The sequence below is a fragment of the Perognathus longimembris genome, chromosome 12 (assembly GCF_023159225.1).
Source record: "Perognathus longimembris pacificus isolate PPM17 chromosome 12, ASM2315922v1, whole genome shotgun sequence".
Taxonomy (NCBI): domain Eukaryota; kingdom Metazoa; phylum Chordata; class Mammalia; order Rodentia; family Heteromyidae; genus Perognathus; species Perognathus longimembris.
The window spans coordinates 34,143,883-34,154,760 of record NC_063172.1 but is presented as its reverse complement, the minus strand read 5'-3'; positions in this window follow the sequence as shown (position 1 = coordinate 34,154,760).

Genomic DNA, 10,878 nt, shown 5'->3' with positions numbered 1-10,878 from the left:
GCGAGGAGAGAGAAAAAAAGGCCATCCTGGTTGCAATATTAAGGAGTCACAGTGAATCACAGAAGGAGCCGACAAAAAATTCCTTCCACACAGATGGCACTTGCAGAAGGAAATCAGAGGCACTGCTCTCCAAGGAATTACAAAAGTGCAGAAATTCAAGGATCAACATTTCTTTTCTTATCCAAGGAGTAAAATACCAGTATCAATTATGTAAAGGAATAGGAGGAAAGAAATGGTATTATAACAAGCATCTAGGGGTGTCTGTGTGTGTGTGTGTGTGTGTGTGTGTGAGAGAGAGAGAGAGAGAGAGAGAGAGAGAGAGAGAGGAAGAGAGAGAAAGGGAGAGCCCAAGCAAGCACACCCTAGGGCTTGATCTAAGGGCCTGGATGCCGACCCTGAGGTTATTTGCTCAAAGCTACCACTCTTCCACTAGAACCACAGCTCCATTTCTGGCTTTTATTGTTTAATTGCAGATAAGAGTCTCACCAATTTTCCTGCCCAGGCTGGTTTCAAACCAGGATCCTCAGATATCAGCCTCCTTAGTAGCTACGATTATTAACACAAACTACAGCACAAGGCTAACAAATACCTAGTTTTAATGTAAGAGAAAATAAATTCCATATGATTAGATGCTGGTGTTGAAATTTCATATCTGCTTTCTAAACCTTGAAGAATTCTCATCCCTAATTAAAGGCAATGTTCTGCATGGAATTATGGGAAATTCTCAGAAGTCTCTACTTTAATGTGTCAAGCATAAATATGCAAAAAGAAAAACAATCAAGTACTCCTGAAAATTGCTACTATTGCTCCCATTTCATAGATAAGAAAATCAAGACACAACTTGAATCTCTGAGAAAGTAGGTAGATGAGACTGGAATAGCATGGGACACAAAATCTCTCTTTGACTACTAGCAAGCTGGAGTAAAACTGAAAATTTGAATTTTATTCCTATGACTTTGAGTCAGGCTAGCCACCTTACAGAGAATACACCATTTGTTTCTACCTCTCCCTGTTTAAGTGTCAATTTACTGAATTAAATGTTTAAGAATTAACTTGCGGCTGGCCTGTTGAGTGAGCTAATTTGAAGTGACTACAATTTATTTGCTTCCTGCTCTTGTTCATGACATATGATTAGATTGTGTCTCTAGTTAATTAACAAGTAAGCTACTGGCACAAGCTCTCCTTTCCCAAGTTGTCTTCTCATCCTTTAGAATTTCTTTGTTTCCTTTTGGTTTGCTTTTGGGGGAACCCTGATAACTTATCTCATATGATATATTAGAAGGGCAGATTAAAAACACTGAGCTGCTCTGATTTCATTTTCTGCCTTTGAAGGGCACAGAGGAACTGTGAAGATCTGCTATCCTATTCACTGCTAAGGAGATAAGTGCTCTCAGAGAGATACAAAGACAAAACCCCTAAGGATCTCACAGTAGTGACACACTTGGGTCTTTGGTGAAGAGACCCAGCCTGAAACTCAGAAGCTGTTTTTGTGAACACAAAAAATGACCTGGAAAATCCAAGTTGACCCTGACATATGGGTCATTTCATTTTTTCAAATGCCACATGAAAACTGGAAAATTTCAAGGTAAATATATAGAGAACCATCAATGCCTCTGTTAAGGGAATAGAGATTGACAGTAAAACGGCCATCTGGGATGTTATCAAGCCTATGAGCAAGTGAATGCTGCAGGTAGGAGAGGCTACAGGGAACTGATCAGCACATGGACAGGGCCCGCACCAGATTCAGACATTTGCTACAGTTGATCTCCACTTAAAATAATACTGAAACACAGTCATCAAAGCTGATGAGAAATCTCTTTAATGTAGACATTAACTAATGGTGAATAGAGAGGCACAGGTATTAAGCAAATGCTAACAGTGTATGGTTCCTTTGTATTGAAGCCATCTTTTCTTAATTCCAGATTAAAAAAAAAGGCAAGAAAGAAATTAAAATGAACAACAGCTTGGAAAAGTGAATGTGCAGTCATTATAGGAAACTACTTATGTATTCTCTGGGGAAAAATAACCCTTTATGCAAAATTAACAACTGCTGGACACAAAATTTATCATCTATGTGACCACCATCCCACCCCCATCTCCTGGAATAACTAAAAGAGGCAATAATACAGAGCTTCTTATGTAGCTCACTAAAGAATGGTTCTCCACAATGTTCTTGCTCAACAAAATGCTACTGCCATGAAATACAGCCAGAAAAGACTTGAAAAACCATGCCTTGGAGTGGAAATCCAAGAGCAATGAATAGTTATAAGAGCTTTATTTAATTTCCAAAATTCTCCTTACTTTGTTTTTTTTCTGATGGAGATTCTCTACCATTCTTCACATGATTAAACTATCAATCTTTTCAGCCAATAAACATGCATTGCTAGAAAACCAATATTTTAAGGTGAAATGTCAAAGAATACATTAAATGGCATTGCAAGTAACTCTTTCTGGTTTCACTAGCTAACAGAGTCTGACATGAAAGTTGTCAATGACAGTCAAATACACCAATTTTTCACTCATTCATTCATTCATTCAACAAGTGACTATTGTGGCCCATGTTACAATCAAGGCTTAGCACCATTCATGCATGGCTGACCAACAAATAAGACTTATTTCTGACCTAAAAAAATGTTTAGTCTGGTGGAAGAAAAGATCATACAAAGCACAAAGTAAAATGCTGGAAATGAACCCAGAATATTATGGAAAACAATGCTCTACATTTTCTATGTTTCGTTTTTAAAGTTCTGGGGCTGTAACTCATGGCCTGGCACTGTCTCTGAGCTTCTTTGCTCAAGGCCAGTGTTCTACCACATGAGCCACAGTTCCACTTCCAGCTTCTTTTGTAATTTATTGGAGATAAGAGTCTCATGGACTTTTCTGCCCAGGCTGGCTTTGAACTGTGATCCTCAGATCATAGTCTCCTAAGTAACTATGTTTACAGGCATGAGCCACTTGTGCCCAGCTGCTCTTTTCTTTTTATAATGGGGAGAGGGCTGGAGCTGGGCTGCTTTCCTATGCAAACTATAAAAGTATTATTTAAAAAATAGAACCATATCTGTAGAAACACCTACTTTCAGGGAAGTTTTAAAGCACTATAGCATTTTCATGTATGGTAATGAATGTGTCTTATTAGCCATTAGTCATTAAAGTGGACTTAAAGTAATTCTAACTTAACAGTGTACTATTAATTACTACATAGAATTATATGTCATACTTTATATAAATTCATATACAAATCCCTATGTTTTAGTGAGGTTGAAATACATATTTGATTTCACTTCAGGAAATAGTGAGCAAGGTTTAGCTCAAGTGTGTAGGTGACTCATCCTTCTAATCATAGCTACGTGGCGACTGAGAATAGGAGGATCTCATTTTGAAGCCAGGCAGAAAAATTGGCTAGACTTCTTTCTCTTCTCAATCCAAAGTTGATACAGTGGTATGTACCTGTTATCCCAAGCGATGCAAGAGGCTAAAATTGGGAAGATTGTAGACGGAGGCTGGACCAAGCAGAAGAGTTTTGACACATTCCATCTTCATGGAAAGAAGCTGGACATGATGGTTGACCAAAAAAAAAAAAAAATCTGTCTCCATGGAGAGAAGCTAGGTGTGGTTATGTGTACCTTTGTATTCCAGAAATTACAGGAATTCTAAAATACAGAATAGCAGCTCAGCTACACATTCAACGGGGAGGCAAAACCCTTCCCCCCAAAAATGGGCAGTGAAACTGGGATAAAGACATGACTCAAATGATAAAGTGTCAGCCTAGCAAGCATGAGGCCCTGAGTTCAAACCTCAGTACCACTCTCCCCATATACACACACAAAAGAATGTCTTAGAGAAAATCAGATCCTAAAAGGAAATAGTGGTATATAAAATAATTTAGAATTCACTGAATCATATTTTTGCACAGCTCCTATAATTGTCAGTACAGTGGTCTGAATGTTTGTGTCCCCCCCCCCCCAATTCATGTATTGAAACTAAATCGCCCGAGTATTGATGTAAGGGAGGCTTCCAGAGGTGACAAGGTTATGAGGACAGAATCACTGTGAAGGTGATTAGTACCTTTTATAAATGAGGTCTGAGGAATCCAGTTTTCCCTTTACTCTTCCATCTTGCAAGGGTACAATAAGAAGACATCACAAATGAAGCAAAGTAGGCCCCTTCTTGAAATGGAATCTGCTGGTGTTCTCCTCTTGAACTTCTCAGGACCTAGAATAGTGATCAACACATTTCTTCTGCTTGTGAATTACCCAATCTATTTTGTAATAGCAGCCCTAATGGACTAAGACAGTATGTCTGTATTCATTTTATATACACATATGATGCGTATGCCTTTATTCTGTTCTACAAATCATGAAGATCAATCGTACATTCACTGTCATCATAAATCTCAGATCCTTCAGCACAGTATTGATTTTAGAATTCTTCCCTGTTGTCAGATGATGTGTCCCTGAAAATGTGTCCAAATTTGGAGTAAGTATGTATATACACATATATAAACATGCATTCCCAAACATCATTGCTTTTCGATTACAACTACAAGAAAGCATAGCCATTAATACAGTGCTAAGATTAATGCAGAACAAGATGGAATATATATGTGTATGTGTGTGCACACATAAATGTACATATAACTGGTAATATATTATGTATTTCTAAATATTTAAGTAGTAATAGATCAGTATAGATATTTATTCATATTCCATAAGATGACTTGACAAAGTAATAGGAGTGAACATTTTCTTATAATGGAAGATTTCTTTTGTCTCATTAGTAAAGTAGATACTTTGGACTTTGAAAGGAAAATTCTTTCTAACCAGATAGAATTCATTTAAATAAGATAGGAAAGGGGAGTGTGGACATAAGACCAATGTCTCCCAATGTTAACATATGACAATCCTGTCCAGATATTATCACTAACAGCACAGCAAACTACAGTCAAGCAAGTTGACTATGATGCCTCCTATTTTAATAATCCATTGCTGAACATTTCACACTGGCAAGGTGTGGAGTATTTAAACCTTTCTGATTTTTATTAAGTAATATTTTACTATTGTTGGTGTTATTATAGTGCTCACCTTACTTCATATAATGTTTCTTTTGACTAACTTTACATCAACATATTGATGTTAATCTCCACATATCAGTAAAGCAAAGATACCGTGTGTTCACAATTTCAATACAACTTCTTTTTTTAGCCACCACCATCACTCAGTAATATAGCAGGTGCTGTGTGTATGTGAGTGTGTGTGTGTAAACACACATGTATACATACATGTCATACATGTTTATGTGTTGGTATGCCTGCCAAAATATTAATGCATTAGGCTTTCAAAATTACATCAGAACAGTAAGCAACTTATTAATGTTAAGAAAGGAATGCTTAAGATTAAGAACACAGAGGATTTTGTTCAGAGTAGACTGAAGTGGCCATCTGAATTCAGGCACATTTTTCTCTATAAATCAGCTCCATATTTTCTCTGTTCTTTGCTTTGTGGTAACATGTGGACTCGTTATGGTATCCTATCATAGTTCCTGAGTATAGGCCTTTCTCATTAAGAAGGGCAACTTAATCTGAACTTATGTCTTTTGATCTCAGTTCTAAAATCTCTGGAAGAAAAATCTGATTGGCTGAACATAAGTCAGATATCCACTCCTAGTTCAATGAAGGCTAACAGTGGGACACCAGAAGTGGTCACATAATTCCCAAGTTTCCAGGCACATAAATATGAGTATTATTCATTATAACCTAGGCTTCATGTTGCCTATGACAATGATAAATGCACAGCATTTTAACAACTTATATTACCTTGTATTTTACAAAATCCTTGATATATATGCTATTAAATTGATCCTCATAACTCTGTTCAGTGTTATGGTATTCTTGTATTTCAGATAAGGAAATGAAAGTTTCAAAAAAAAAAAAAGAAAGTTTCAAAGATTATATAAATGATCCTGTTAAACCTCAAGAATGTGAAAGAGTTACAACAAAATCTCAGATCTTTTGATTCCATAAGCAGCACCTTTTTACTTACTCTAGGAATGATAATTTCCAAATTTGTCAGACTATGGCTAAATCTTAAAGACATGCTTCTGTTCTTTATTTCCTTTCTCTGAAGCGGAACCTCTATATCTTCCCTGAGGAGCCACTTCCAACTCATCACTAAATATATTTATGGCTCTTCTAATGCCTGCCCCACATACATTTGCATGTAGTTTACTACCAGGCTTACCATAAAGTGTTTCTCTGTTTTATTCAACTTTTCTTTCTATTGCTTTCTCTACCAATTTCCATTGCCCTTAAAAGAACATGATTACCTCAGTAGGCAGGGCCCACCTGCAGGAGGCTGACGTTTCTCTCCAAAGGCTGTCTCTGAGAGTCTCAGAGCTGTGCCTCTTTGAAGTTTCAGAGCCATGTAAGATCCCAGTGAAATGAGATAATGGCCCTGCCTCTCTCTCACCATACTTTTTTCATCTGGGTTTTAAAGAAACAATGGACTCAAGTCCCACAAAATATGTTAAAAGAAAATGTATTAATTTCCCTCATAATAATAGCTCCAGTAAATTCAAAAGAAACCATAGGCAAAAGGCATAATCCTTGACTTGCATAAGACTTCTTTACCTCTTCTATGTGTTACTTCTCTTCCTCTCTCACACATTCATTGATTCATTCATTCACCCATCCATCTGTTCATTCATTAGCCTATATGTATTCAGTACTTATTATATGACAACAAACACTCTGAGTATTGGGTAGACACAGTAACCAACTGTGAAGTTAAAAATCATCTATTCCTATTTGGCTTATCAAGAAAAATAATTAGAAACAGATAAACAAAAAGAATAATTTTTAATAGAGTAGTAGAAAATATATTAGGATAATAGGGCATGTGTAAGTAGTGACAGACAAGTTTAGACGGGTCTCCTTTGAAATTGGTATAATTTCTCAATCCAATATATGTAACATCATTCTTGCAAAAAACAAACAAACAAACATCCCTTAACAATACCACCCACAAATGTCAGTTTGGACTGGGAATGGTAGGTGAAAAAGAATTCAGAGAATCAGGCCAGGATGAAGTTTAGTGGCAAAGCACTTGCCATGCTTTCCAAAACAGAAAAAAAAAATATGGTTAACCCCCTTCAAAAAATATTTCTGAGAACCTTTGACATAGGAAGAGCTGGGGAAATATCCCTTCAAATAAGCAAATGTGATGTATTGCCTAGGCAGAAGTACAGCATCTCAGTTATCATTGATCCTTCATTTTATGTATCTTTTAAATACTACTAAGAAACAAAAGTAAGGCTACTTAAAAATCATGAACCATTGGTTATAAAACACAACTGAATTCCAGAAGTGTGAAAAATATGAAATAAAATTGTACTTTAGAATCAATGGAATTGGTAATGTGATATTGGAAAAAGAACGAGAATGAGGAGTTTGAAGACAGAAAGGTAACAAGGCAGGAAGATAAAGGATCCTGGGGACCTATACATTCAGTCTTTCATCTATCATCAATGGGAAGTCTTAGAGGTTTTAAATTGATGGTGAGTAATCTATCAGACTTGTATTTTAGAAAAATCATTGTTATTTCAATGCATAAAACTAAATTGAAGGATGGCAACAATACCAGTTAGGCATTGACTGCAGTAACAATTCAGAGCAGATAACAAGGTGACTTGAGCAACATTTAGTGGCAGTAGATGGATTGTAGAGATATTAACAGAAAAAAATCAACCAGGGTTAGTGATTAATTAGATATGGGTGCCAGAGAAGAGAGAATGGGTTCTCTACTAATAAAGCATTGCACTGCTATAAATTTTATATAATGACAATATGTAGACTTTTAATACCATTCTGATTGTTATTAATTACCATTATTGGCATCATTATTCTTATCACTTCATATTTTATTATCTTGCTGAGACTAGCTGAATTCACATTATTTAGAGAGACAGCATGATATAGTGAGAAATGAAATGACTTGGGAGACAAAAGCAAGATCAAAATGCAATGTTCCCTTGAAGCAGTAATAGCAAGTGACTTGGGGCACAATGCATGGCCTCTCCCAGTCTTCTGTCACATTTCAAGTGAAGATAGCAATTCTTTTTCTGCTATAGGAACAGGAAAACTTTGTCAAGTGTCTGACTTAATACTCTATTGCCTGACATACAGTGGGTATTCAATTAATGGTCACTAGTATTATTATATTCATGTAGCACTTAATTTGATGAGCCAAAAGACCATTTAGTTAGTTATTTTTCACTATAATTTTGTGAAATAATGGAGAAGATAATGAAAATGGATGAAGCCATTCAGACAGGTGAGGAATACAGGGCTTTCCACTGTTACTTCTACCTCAGGTTGCCAAAGGTAACACACAGAAATGACCATATATGTTAAAGCTTAAGAAATTAGGTGCAGTATATCTTGTCCATCAGCAAGGAAACATTGCAAAGGATATAGAACTCCAATTTCCCATGCAATTAAAGCAGATATTAATGAGTATCTCATGAATCTTTTAAGATAACTTTCATTTTTAAGTTTAAGAAATACTGGGCTTTGTCAAAGCAGTTTCTTCTCTGCAGAATTCACCAATGTTTTAATTATTCTGAAATGTGCTGTGAATCACCAAGAAAGACGATAAAATGCAGCACCTCTCAAGCTCATTTGGTGATGGAACTCTTCTGAGACTAGTTTCCACTAGCTACAAGTTGTGGAAAATTAGCAGCAGGCTGTGTTTTCTTGAATACGGAAATATTATAGCATCCTGTCTCTACCCTGCTTTAGAAATAGTCACCATTTCTTTTTTTCCCACAAAATCTTTAATTTTGAACTCACCTGGTTCATGTATTCATACTATTTAGTATTTTCAATATTTGCTCATGTAAACTTATGTAGCATATTGTCATATAGTAGAGTATACTGTATATATTTGTATACATACATATATAGATACACTCCCTTCCTCTCACTTCATACACAGAAAATACAAAGTAATGGGCTCCATTAAGACACTTCACATATATATATGTATATATATATATATCACATATATTTCCACATATATGTATTATTTAACAGAGATGTGATAATTAAAAATAAACATATAGAGAACATTTTAAGAACAGAGTTCTTAAAATAAGAAAGGTCCACAATGTTGGCTCTGCTCAAGCTGTAGAGGTAATGGTCACTCCATTGTAAATGTGTTCTGTATAGTCAGATTTGAACAAATCTTCTCTATTCTAAATACACAAAGCAGAGTTTGAGCTCAGGATCAAATGAATCAATCAAATGAAACAAAACATATTTGAATCTAACTCTTTAGGATATGCATTAAGTTACTGTTAGTACAGATTATTCACATGCTCCCCACCCACTACCTTCTAGAGATAGCAAGCCAACAATTCAATATGGAAATTGTGCTGTCATCAGAATAAATATGGTGCTATTAAATGACCATGAAAACATTCAGAATTTGCCATAACATCCAAGCAATTATGAAATTTCTTCTTTGGTTGTCTAGTGAGGCTAAACACATAAATATATGTGTGCACTTGCAACTATTTTTGAAAATAGTTAATTTGTACAAACTGTATCAACAACCAGAGTAGCCAATGTCATGTCCCTTAAAATCATCATGCCAATATCCTTCCTAAGTGTGAAGTTGACCTCAAAATGTCTTTTTTTGGTATATTCTTAAATTTTATTTTTATTGTCAAGATGATGTGCAAAGGGGTTACAGTTACATATGTAAGGTAGTGAGTATATTTCTTTTTTTTTCAAATTTTTATTATCAAACTGATGTACAGAGAGGTATAGTCACCATTTCTAAGAGACTCATAAAATGATATTTCTCATGACTCAAGAAGAAGATATTCTTGAAATCAGTCAAACCTAAAGACCTTTATATTTTCGTTTCCAGTTATTGACAGAAAAAAAAGAAACTAAGGAAATTCACAGAAAAGATAGAAAAATTAGCCATTCTCATTTTATTTTTTATGGCTATATAGAATAAGTAATTCCTTAACAAAATTTTGAGACAAAGAACAAAGGGTGAACCAATGCAACAGCAATACTCACTAGACACTATGTGGAAATTTTACAACTTGGGGTAGGGGAGGGGAGTCAGGGGGAAAGTGGGGAAAAATATGGGAGGGACATTTCTTGTAACTGTAACCCCTTTGACATAACCTTTACAATAAAATAAAAATCTTTTTAAAAGAATACATAATTTCTATAAAACCATGTAAGTAGTAAAGAAGCTTGTCTATACATATATTTAAACCTCTGAGAGCTAAGAAGACTCAACCTTTAAAAACGTGTCCACTTATTTGGAATACTTAAAATAGGTAAGGATATATATTTTGGAGATCACTGCTATCTCCAATAGTATAATAGAAATCAATGGAATATCACAGAAATTAGAGTGAGCTGAACAATAGTATCCAGAAAAAAATAAACTGAATAAACCAATGATTGACCATTACATTTCATTTTGAAGTAGTGCCTATATTAACATCAAATCTAGAAAATTTGGTTAAGTAAAGCTTAGAAAGTCTATGCTGGAGGCACAAGTCTGTAGTAAAGCACCTGCATAGCAAGGGTAAAGCCCTGAGTTCAAACTCTAGAACTTCCCCTAGCCTCCAAAGAGGAAATATTTGAAAATCTAGTCAATTTATGTCTGATGATGTGACTCCTGAGAAGGCGGCCATAATTTTTCTCAGCCAATCAGACTCACTGACAAGGCTGAATGGCCTTAATCTTGATCGTTGGCATTTTGCAATATGGCTCTTGAGATTGATCTGTGTGTTTTGTAGCCTATCAGGCATCAAAGTGTTGATGAGAGCATCTCACCACATGGCCAGAATATT